Below are 9864 nucleotides of genomic sequence, written 5' to 3'. Positions count from 1 at the left end.
ATTTACATGCGTTTGTGTAGTGTATGCAGAGGTGACTGCACAATAGCTTAAAATGAAGTCTTATTCTTGTATGTTGTGGGTGTGAGGGTATGTGGGGTATTGGTGGGCATGGGGGCGGGTGGCTGGGGTTTGTGTATGGCAGTGTGAGGGGAGACATAGGTGCATGCATATGGAGGGGTGTGCATGTGGGACTCTCCCTATGAGCACACTCTCTGCCCCTGTCCCTGCAGGCAAGCACACTCTCTGCCAGCACAGTCCCACACTCCGCAGTCCAGGGATGCAGCTGGGAGCCACAGCCAGTGGTGCTGGAGCACGGCGAGGGCAGGAAAGCAGAGAACTGGCTGGGGGTGGGCAGGGCTGGCCTGCTGAAGCCTGCAAGCCTGCTGAGGGCTCCCTCTGGTCCTATTGCCTCTGGCTCCAGCCAGCTTTGACAGGGAGCCATGGCAAATAAATACTAATTTACTAAATTTCTTAGGGGCTCTACTGGCCAGATAAAATGTCCTGGTGAGCCAGATGCAGCCTGCAGGCCATATTTTGCCCACCCCTGCTCTAGTGTGCTGCTTGCTCCTCTCCCCTGTCCTCTGCTAAAGGGACTGATGTGCTCTTCTTTGAGGATGTAGTTTTATAATGGCTTGAGTCCTCTCTCAGTTTCTCAGTGATTCTATGCCAGGTGCCATGCTTATTCTCCTTAGAAGTGTGAGAGGTCTTAAACTGTAACTAAGTTGGTACAGTTGCCTTCATAATTTGATACCAATATGAAACATATCCTTTTACTTTTTGATACCAGATTGTAATGAGAGAGGGGAAATTGAGGCATTTACTTTGTTTTGTAGAGCTCATGCTTGTCTGAAGTTTGTATTTCCTAACAGTTGTGCTTTAAGCATGCTGTATACAGAAAACTATTACTTTGGTATGAGAACACTATCTGTACATCAGTAGACTTTGTGACTCCAACACCAGACAATGGAGACCATGGTGATACTGTTAAGACAAACTGGGTTGAATGTGCATATGTTTTATATTGTTATGTTATTGTTCAGTGACTTGTAGCAAGGAGTTATAGGAATTTAAGTTGCATCTAGTCCTCAGCCTGCAGCAATAACACCTGCAGCAATAACACCTGTTACAGTGAACTCTTCACATTCTACTTTCTCAATACAGAGCATAAGAGTCTTTAGAGGTACACACTGATACCATTGCTAAGATTTGATGAAATTGTACAAGTGAGAAACTGGTCCATGCTTAAACCATATTTTGATATTGGTGGGAAGCCTGTCAGATTTTAAAAACCTACCTCTAAGACTGTTTTAGGCCGCGGTTTCAAGCTGGACCTCTAATACTGCAAGTACAAGTTTGTGCTTGTGACTAAATGAAGGCAAAATTATTTATATTGTTCACATCAGTACCAATAATCATGGCACACTTAATTTATTGACGACTCATTTCTGTATAACACAAGTTGTCAGGGATGAAGTTGGAGTTTTGGCAGTGGCAGTGCAGCAGAAGACTTCTTTATAAAGGCCCATAAGGAAGATCAAAAGGCAATTTGGTACTGTAACAATATAGATGCATATCGGCAGGAATGGGTCTGCTATGTGCTCAGTATTAAAATAGTTAATACTGTAACCTTATGTTTAGCTTTTAAAGTTTTAACAGTCTCATGACATGAAAGATCAGTTCACACCACTCCTAACTATTCTCATACTTTCAGCAGACTAAGGAAGGCAACACCGCATCATTGTTTTCAGGGCTGCCTTAAGGATTTTAGAGCCCTAGGCACAGTGTTGATTGGAGGCCTCTATGCATGTAATCACATACAGTTACCATGGTAATTGTGCTTTAGGGCACAGGCTGGTGCACTTGGTGTTCATGTTTAAATTTTGGCACATGTGTGTGTTCTCTCTTCACTGTCACTGAACATTTGCATCCTGTACAGGTACACATATCATGTATGTCTTGTTTTGACACTGATTGGTGGGTCTTTCAAATTGAGGGCCCATGGTCTTGGTCTCATGGACTTGTGACTTAAGATGGCACTGGAAAGCATTTGGTAAGCCTGAATAAGATTGATATCATGCTGGGGGGTGGGCAGGGGGTAGAGAAATCTGCTTTGAGAGGTATGCAGCCATAGTGCAGTTTCTTCTGGTTGAAGTCTCAGACCTTTAATTGACTAAGTCAGACTGGAGTTTAGGAATGCTCCTAGATTCCTCACTGATCCCACATTTTCAAACCGCAATATCCTTAAACAATGTGTTATACACTCCCCAGCTCACAGGAGGCCAGGGTCTTATTCTACTAGGTAATAACTGGGTTTCTGCGGTATCCGTCTTGGCAGCCTCTGACTGGAGTATAGCCACAGAGTCTACCTAGACATGGACTCACCAAGCCTCAGGAAACTACAAGCTGCACAAAACACAGCAGTACAACTCTTCAGCAACATGGGACCACAAGTACATTAAATGTTGTCCTTCCCCATCACAGTAGCTTCTGTAACAAAAGTCAAAACCTGAGCATTTATCTTCATAGGCATGAGCTCCAAGAGATCCTCCAAGGTGCTGAGCAAGGACTACAGTCCACAAGTCTGCTTTTCTAGTGCTGCTGAAATGTCTGTTGCACAAACAGAGTTCCTTCTGCAGTAGGCAGAAAAGTTTTGTCCAAGGCCTTGGCCCTCAAAAACAGGAACTGAGAACTTCCATGAAGCTCAACTCCTTCCACTCTAAGGAAGGGGCACTTTTTTTTAGTTCACCTTTGCTAACATAACTACAGAGCTCATCATAAAGAAGTCTACATGCACTTTTCTCCTGGGGGTTTAAAATATAGAAAGGAGGAAAGAATCGTGTGTGGAATATGACAGAGATACATTACCAGCACATTTAGTGTACAACTGAAGGGTCTCAAATCCTACAGTGAAGGGCCTAGTATAGAAGTCTGCATAGAGTAAAATAAAGAATAGTAAAACAACCTTTTAAATGAAAGCTTGTATGCCGAGGCAGATTTCTGTACCCAAGACTAGATTCTGCAGTTGAGGAATCCATGAACATCTGGGAAATGCTTAATGGCCCCTGCATAACAGAATCCCTGAGGTGATAGGAAAAAAAAAAAAAACCACCTCTTCTCCTGCAGTATGCAGTCATCCTCATTGCATGGAGACAGGGAAATTGCATCTCCACATAAGCGAGAGAATTTCTGACAAAGAAAATCTCTTCAAATTCTGCCTTCTCTTGCAAGTATACAACCCCACTATCTTTGGTTGCAGTGCACAGTTGTAAGCAAATGCAGCATTTGACTTTGCAGTTATAAATCAGTTAGGCTTTCTTTGGATGACACGAGAGCCAAGCTAGACTCTCCCCACTTCTTCCAGAACTGTTTTAGCTCCGTCCTACTAATGGAAGGTGTCACGGAGTGGGTGCAGGGGCAGCTGTGATCCCGCTAGCGCCCCCTGCCATGTCCAGTTAGGCAATTCAGCACCCTCAACTCACCCGCCACATCTTTGATGTTCTAAGTTCAGTAAGGGAGGCTGCCTTGTCTTGCCTTGGACACTACTCCACATTATGCCCCATTCCAACTGGGGTGCCCCAGTGCACCCCTGCCTTATGTGTGATGCATGCCTCCAACCTCCCTTTTAGCATACCCCAAGCCTCGCAGTTCTTCATGGATGATATCTGGTCCTTCTGTCTCCCTGCGCCCTGCCTGGCGCCTCTGGGTTAGCCTCACAACTAGTGCCCCCTTGTCTTGCGCTTTTGGGTTTGTCTCACCCGGGCTATGCCCCACTGGAGCCTGTCTTACTCTTTCTACGCACCTCGCCTCCTTGGGGGCCTCTCAGGGTCTCTGCCACCCCTCTCGGGGGTCAGGGCTCAGGTGGCCATAGCCATGCCTGGCCCCCTGACCCTGCTTTGGAGTCTTATGCCCTACTCAGGCTTTACTCCTGATACTGCCCCATTGGGCTGGGGTTAGGATCCCCCACTAACTCCAGGGCTCTTTGCTGCCCCCTTTTAGCTCCAGGGCTAGGCCAACGTGCCCCAACTAAAGCTGAGCCCTCTCCGGCATCAATCACCACGCCCTCCCTAGGCACACTCTAAAATACAGAGCCCTCTGCACTGCTGGGAACCCCCAGATTATTGGGGAGCTCCTGTGAGGCCTCCTCACACCCTTACAGCCTCACCCAGTCCTCCAGTGTAACAACAACAAAACATGAGCCAAGCGGCTGCAACATAAGCAAAAGCCCACCAGCTTATAACATAAACCGCACACAACGCTGGCTCTCATCAGTACCTTTCTCAGGGGTTCTCTTCCTCCCCTCGCATCATTGCAGCAGCCAAACTGACACCACAGGCTCTGCTGCTTAGCTTGCCGCTGCAGAGCTCAAGCTCCTGCAGTGACCAGAGGGGAACTGCTAGCTAGGCTCCGGCCTGAGCTGTTTATAAAGGCCCAGCCCAGCCCACTTCTAGCCAGCTGACCAACGTTAGTTGCCCTAGCAACCCTCACCTGTGCTGCCCTATTGATTGGCAGCTGTCCTCATTACTGGTGCTAGTAGCGAGCACCCTAGTGCTCTGCTACAGAAGGGTAACAACTAATTTTTATCACTAAAACAGATATCATCCTAGATGTGCACAGGGAGCACATCTCTTTAGCATGAGCTGTTTTACATAGTCATTTTTCAGAGTACCTCTGCACTATAATTTCAACAGGTGGTAGCTGTGCCCATGATAATTTTTTGTTAAACTCTTGAATCTGGAAAACCTTTGATTGGAAGAATTCCTCCAGCCCCCCAGTGCTCTTCTCTCTCTGCCTCCTCAGGGACCAATCCCTCAATGTTTGCTATCAGGCTCCATTGATGAGTCCCTCTGTGCCTTTAGGGTATCTTTTTTGTTTTGTTTTGTTCCAATAGTTCGAAGGTCATTCCCTGGTCTTTAAGGAATCATGGCTTTTTTCTTTGATACTCAAACACTGGACATCTCTGGACCCCTCTGTTCCCATTCTGACCTTTTTTATCTCTATAGTTCTCTCTCAGTTTGCCAAGACTTCTCTTTATCAAGCTATGCAACAATATTTAAAGGTGGAGGACAGGAAATTCCCAGGGCCATAATTAAATTTCATGTGTAAAACTATGTGTGCTTTATCAGTTGCAAAGATGGATATTTCTCTTAATAAGCCACAGCTAGTATAAACCATGTGACATGAAAACTCAAACTGATTAACTAGAGACCAAGTCAATAAAGGAGCAGCAGAAATCTGTGATATCATGTAACATCCCAGTTTCAGAATGACACAACCTGATGATGAATGAGTGCATCACAGCTGTGATGCCACAAGTCCCTGAGGAATAATACTATCTGTATCACTCACATTGGACTTCTGAACAAAATCCTAGTAGAGAGGCATTGCTCTGGGACTTTGTATGAGGCTTGAGGAGTAAGCAGTATATGACTTCTTTTGCAGACATAGTCACAGTGGCCAAATCTAAAGTAGATGTTGGCTAGTGATGATGCATGGTCACTAGCTATGCTCTTGCTGCTCAGAACATACACTGGTGAAGAGGTCTCCCTACATGTCCTCTCTATCTCTCTTCCTTCCACCAAGCAATGGAATTAAAGAAGCTTTGTCGCACTTATGGTCCTCCAGCTGAAGTTCCAAGCAAGTACTTCAGTCATCTGATGCATTTAAAAAGTGTATATGACTGCACCAGCAACATCACACATCATCTCATCTGAATGAAAGGTTAAAGATCAGTTGAAAGTTTGGAGATTAGAAGGCAAGTGTGATTCAAAACAAAAACATTAATGACTTGTATTTAAATTTTTGATAGAGAATGAGGAGGGCAACTGAGATATGAAGAGAAGGCAAGGAAACAGACATCATGGCAGAGACTGAAAAGCAAACAGAAAACATGAAAAAATTTCAACTGAAGAAGTGGAGAGAAAATTTAAGAAACCAACTTGGGGTTATTTATCAGTCACAGACAAGAAAGATGGTCTCCAGACACACATGACTAGCACCATCTTGGCCAATAGCATTAGCTGGGAGAGTAACCTGTTGTTACTGTGGTACATATGGTAAAATCAAAGCCAGGTTGTAGATGCAAATAACCTATATCAGCGAGTATTTTTATTCATGTTATTGTGGTCCTTTATCTCCACTTCTCTCTTATTGTTGGCCACATGTTGCACCTGCTGTAGGACATACCTTCAGTGGAATATTAGCTCAAGATTTAGCTCCAGCATTCCCCTAACCCAACTTCTACCAACATACCACAATCTCTATCTTTAAAAGTCAGCATTTAAGCTGATCCATGGGGGGGCGGGGGGGTGAGTTTGAGGAGTGTTGGTGCTAGAGCTCGAGTGTTTCTGAATCGTAAGCTAGCAGTGCAATTGGGACTCTGCTCTAAATTTCAAGTTCTTTAAGGTGGGACTCTCTCTTTCTATGTCTGTATACACTGGTACAGTGGTTCTCAACCTTTTCAGATTCAAGACACTGCTCAGAAACTATCAGCTTTTAGCTGTCATTTATTTGGACTGTGAAAAATAGTAAAGCAATCCTGCTGCAAGCAACTTAGACTGCCACAGGCCAGAATGCTTTTGACACAGAATTTTTCTTTGAAGTCTTTAGGTGCATCCTGACAAGTGCGCATGTGGTTTGCAGTGCCTCAAACCCATTTGAGGTGCTGCAAGCAACATGCAGTGCATATGCACCCATTGCCATGCTGCACATTTGCATCACAGGCACCAAAATTTGACATCAGGAGATCCAGGTGTCAACCCCTCTTCCCCCCTCAAAAAACAAAAACAAAAAAAATCGCCGCAAAAAGTAGCACAGCTAGAAACAGAGCCTGGCCATCCAGAGCCATGCTCTGGCTGCAAAGCAGGCTCTGAGTGGCTGGATTGGCACCACTGCTGCCCTGGGAGGCTCCTAGCACGCCGGTAAAGCAGCTGGAACCAGCACAGGTGCTGGTCCAAGCATCCCCTACTCCACCCATGACAATTTGCTCCGCAACAAGTCCACATGCAGGGGCATGCACAGAGGCAAAAACCAGCAGCGCAAATTTGTGCTGCTGCTATTTTTGCTGTGGCAACCACACATCCCTGCATGTGGGGACACACCCTCTGGGTTTATCTTGTGAATTCTGTGTAGCTGTGTGCATACTTAACAGTACCAATATTGTGTAGCACCCTTAAAAGGATTTCATGCACCCTAGGGTGCTGCGGTCCCCTGGTTGAGAATCACTGAGCTAGCACAATAGAGGTATAATGTAAAAATTATGAAAAAACTGATGGATTTTCCTGGATTCTTTAGAAAACACAGAAGACAAATGTCCTAATTCCAAAAGGGGTATAAAGCCACTTGGTCTTCCATCACTATAGGACTTCATGTGCATCCTGGTGACATCTAACATTTCAGAAACATTAACTAAATAAGCATTTCAAAATAATGGGAACTGAACACAGTAAGCTCTTTCATAGTCCCAGACCACATGGCCTCTTGTATTCTCAAGCTAGCTCTCACGCAAGATGTCATGCTGATGTATTTGTAGTCACCTTGTTGGGAGTTGGAAGAGCCTTCATGCCATCAATATAAAAGACTGTCCCCACCCCAGGAGCATGTGAGTTGAGCTGTGACTGGCCTCAAAATCAGAGAACCTGTGCACATACTTCACCAATTCCAACCTTGTGCAACTGCCTAGGAATTAACTGTGATTTTCAGAGGAAAAAAAGCTTAAAAGTTTCAGCTCCATCAATTAATTTGTATGTTCAAACCTAGACACTTTCTTCTTTAAAAAAAAAAAAAGGCGGTGAGCTGAGAGACTGTAGTTGAGAGGCAGCCAAGGATTTTGCAGGCCTTAACAGCTGGCTCTGCTCAAGGTACAGATTTATATGCTGGAGAATAGGCCTTTCCCCAGAAGGATATTCCCTCTGAAAAGCCTCGTGTGTGACTGAAACTCATGAGACAGGACAGCATCTGATATGTACTTAAAAATAAGCAGCTTTCCCCTGCCCCTTAGATCCTGCGCGTGGTTCTGGAAGTTGCATCTTGATAAGCATATCTTATGCTACATAGTATAAACTACGTTTGAAAATATGTCTTATAATTAAGATAGGCATTTACATACTTCTTGTTGGCAGGAACCAACTTGTTGAAAAGTGACATCATCTGCAATACTGGCAGAGTCAGAAGGGCAGTGTAACGTGCCATAAACCAGACTCCATCCTGCTGAACTATTATTTTAAAAGAGCACTGTTAAACTATGATGACCATTTATATTCTAAGAGCACCAGAGGCCTCATTCAGGATTGAGTCCCATTGTGGCTAGCACCATACATACAAACACCAAATAAAACACTGCTCTCAAATTTATGCTCAGAATGTAGGTTTGGTAAAGGAAAATGATTGGCCAAAAGGAGTTTAACAAACCTTAATATGAAATGTTTTCAAGTACCGGGTTGTTTTTAACATTGTTTGTATCTGCTAGTACATGGGAAATGGGAAGTGGAACTGATTGGTAATTTCACTGTCAGTGAGTGAAACACTAGAAGAAAATCTGATGTCTATAATCACAGATCTCAGTAGCAGCAGCACTTGCTTTTCCTCTTGCAGTTCTGACAGTAGCACCACTGAATAAGCTGCCTTCTTCCAACCCCACATATAACCTATGGATTTTCTTCCCCTACAGCAAAATAACCTTGGTCTCCAAACTGCTGCAGCAGCACCTGGAGTTGGTATAGGTTTATGTCAGGATGGCAAGCAGAAGTCAAACCGAATTGTTTTAGGAACAGCAATGTTGCTCTGACTTTGGTCCTCAGTACATGTTGGGGCATTTTGATGGCATCAATAAATGTTACTGTCACTGAACCATCTGAAAGATAAACAGACTTGTAAAAATCTTTTTAAAAAAGCATGTTTAAATAAACAACATGCATTGATAGTATCTTGTTAAATATTGTGTGTTATGATTTAATGTTAAATATTTTTCTTTAAAACATTATACTTCTTCCTATGGCATTAAAGCTGGATGGAGAGCTGAAGGTTAACCTAAAATATTTAGATTTGAGTGTCTATCTTATAAACAGAGTGACCATATGAATTGTATGGTATTCAGGACCTTGTGTGTTGTCCCCCACCCCCTGGCATGTCCCCAGATGATATCTGCCCTAGGCAGGAGGAGCAGTACTCAGCCTAGCCCAGGGGCAGGCAACATGTGGCCCGCAGGCCACATGTGACCTGCCAGGCCATTGTATCTGGCCCAGGGGGCCCCTAAAAAATTTATAAAATTAATATTTATCTGCCCCGGCTGCCTGTCATGCAGCCCTTGGTGGCTTGCCAAAACTCAGTAAGCAGCCCTCCACCCATAATAATTGCCTGCCCCTGGCCTAGCCTCCCTGCCACCTCCAGCCACTGCTCAGGAAGGCATCAAAGGGCACCAAAATACAAATTTGCCCAAGATGCCCCACACACACAGACGAGCAGCCCACACTCACAGCAGCACTCTCCCTCTGCCTCCAGCCGTAGCTGAGGAGAAGCCAGCTCGCCTCCTGGTCACCATCTTGGGACCAGGAGTCCCGCCCCCTAATCCCTGACCATTACCACGTGAAGTCCGTCCCTTTGCCCCTCCAGTAGTACTCCTTTCAGCAAGGGAGTTTGCCATCTCAGAATAAGCAAAGTACAAAATTCTATACTAAAAATCAAATGTAGTACAACTTTCATTAATTTCATTTCAAAAATTGTTTTTGTCCTGATTTACATGTGTTTGTGTAGTGTACATAGAGGTGATTGTATAATAGCTTAAAATGAAGTCTTACTCTTGTAGATTGTGGGAGGGTGTGGGTGAATATAGGTTTGTGGAGGAGCGGGGGAGTGCGTGCATGGGGCTTG

General features: G+C 44.6%; 1 long non-coding RNA gene across 1 annotated transcript in view; it reads right to left on the bottom strand.

The window, feature by feature from the left end:
- Positions 1-326: 326 nt before the first annotated feature.
- The window catches only part of LOC109307995, a 25501-nt gene continuing 15963 nt past the window's right edge, over positions 327-9864 (bottom strand). Inside the window, exon 4 of the long non-coding RNA XR_002100431.1 lies at positions 327-337. This is a non-coding gene — a long non-coding RNA (uncharacterized LOC109307995). The remainder of the gene's footprint in view (positions 338-9864) is intronic.

This window comes from Crocodylus porosus, unplaced genomic scaffold (assembly GCF_001723895.1).
Source record: "Crocodylus porosus isolate Cpor-Errol unplaced genomic scaffold, CroPor_comp1, whole genome shotgun sequence".
Taxonomy (NCBI): Eukaryota; Metazoa; Chordata; order Crocodylia; family Crocodylidae; genus Crocodylus; species Crocodylus porosus.
Note: the sequence above shows the minus strand (reverse complement) of the source record. Positions and strands in the feature narration are given on the sequence as shown.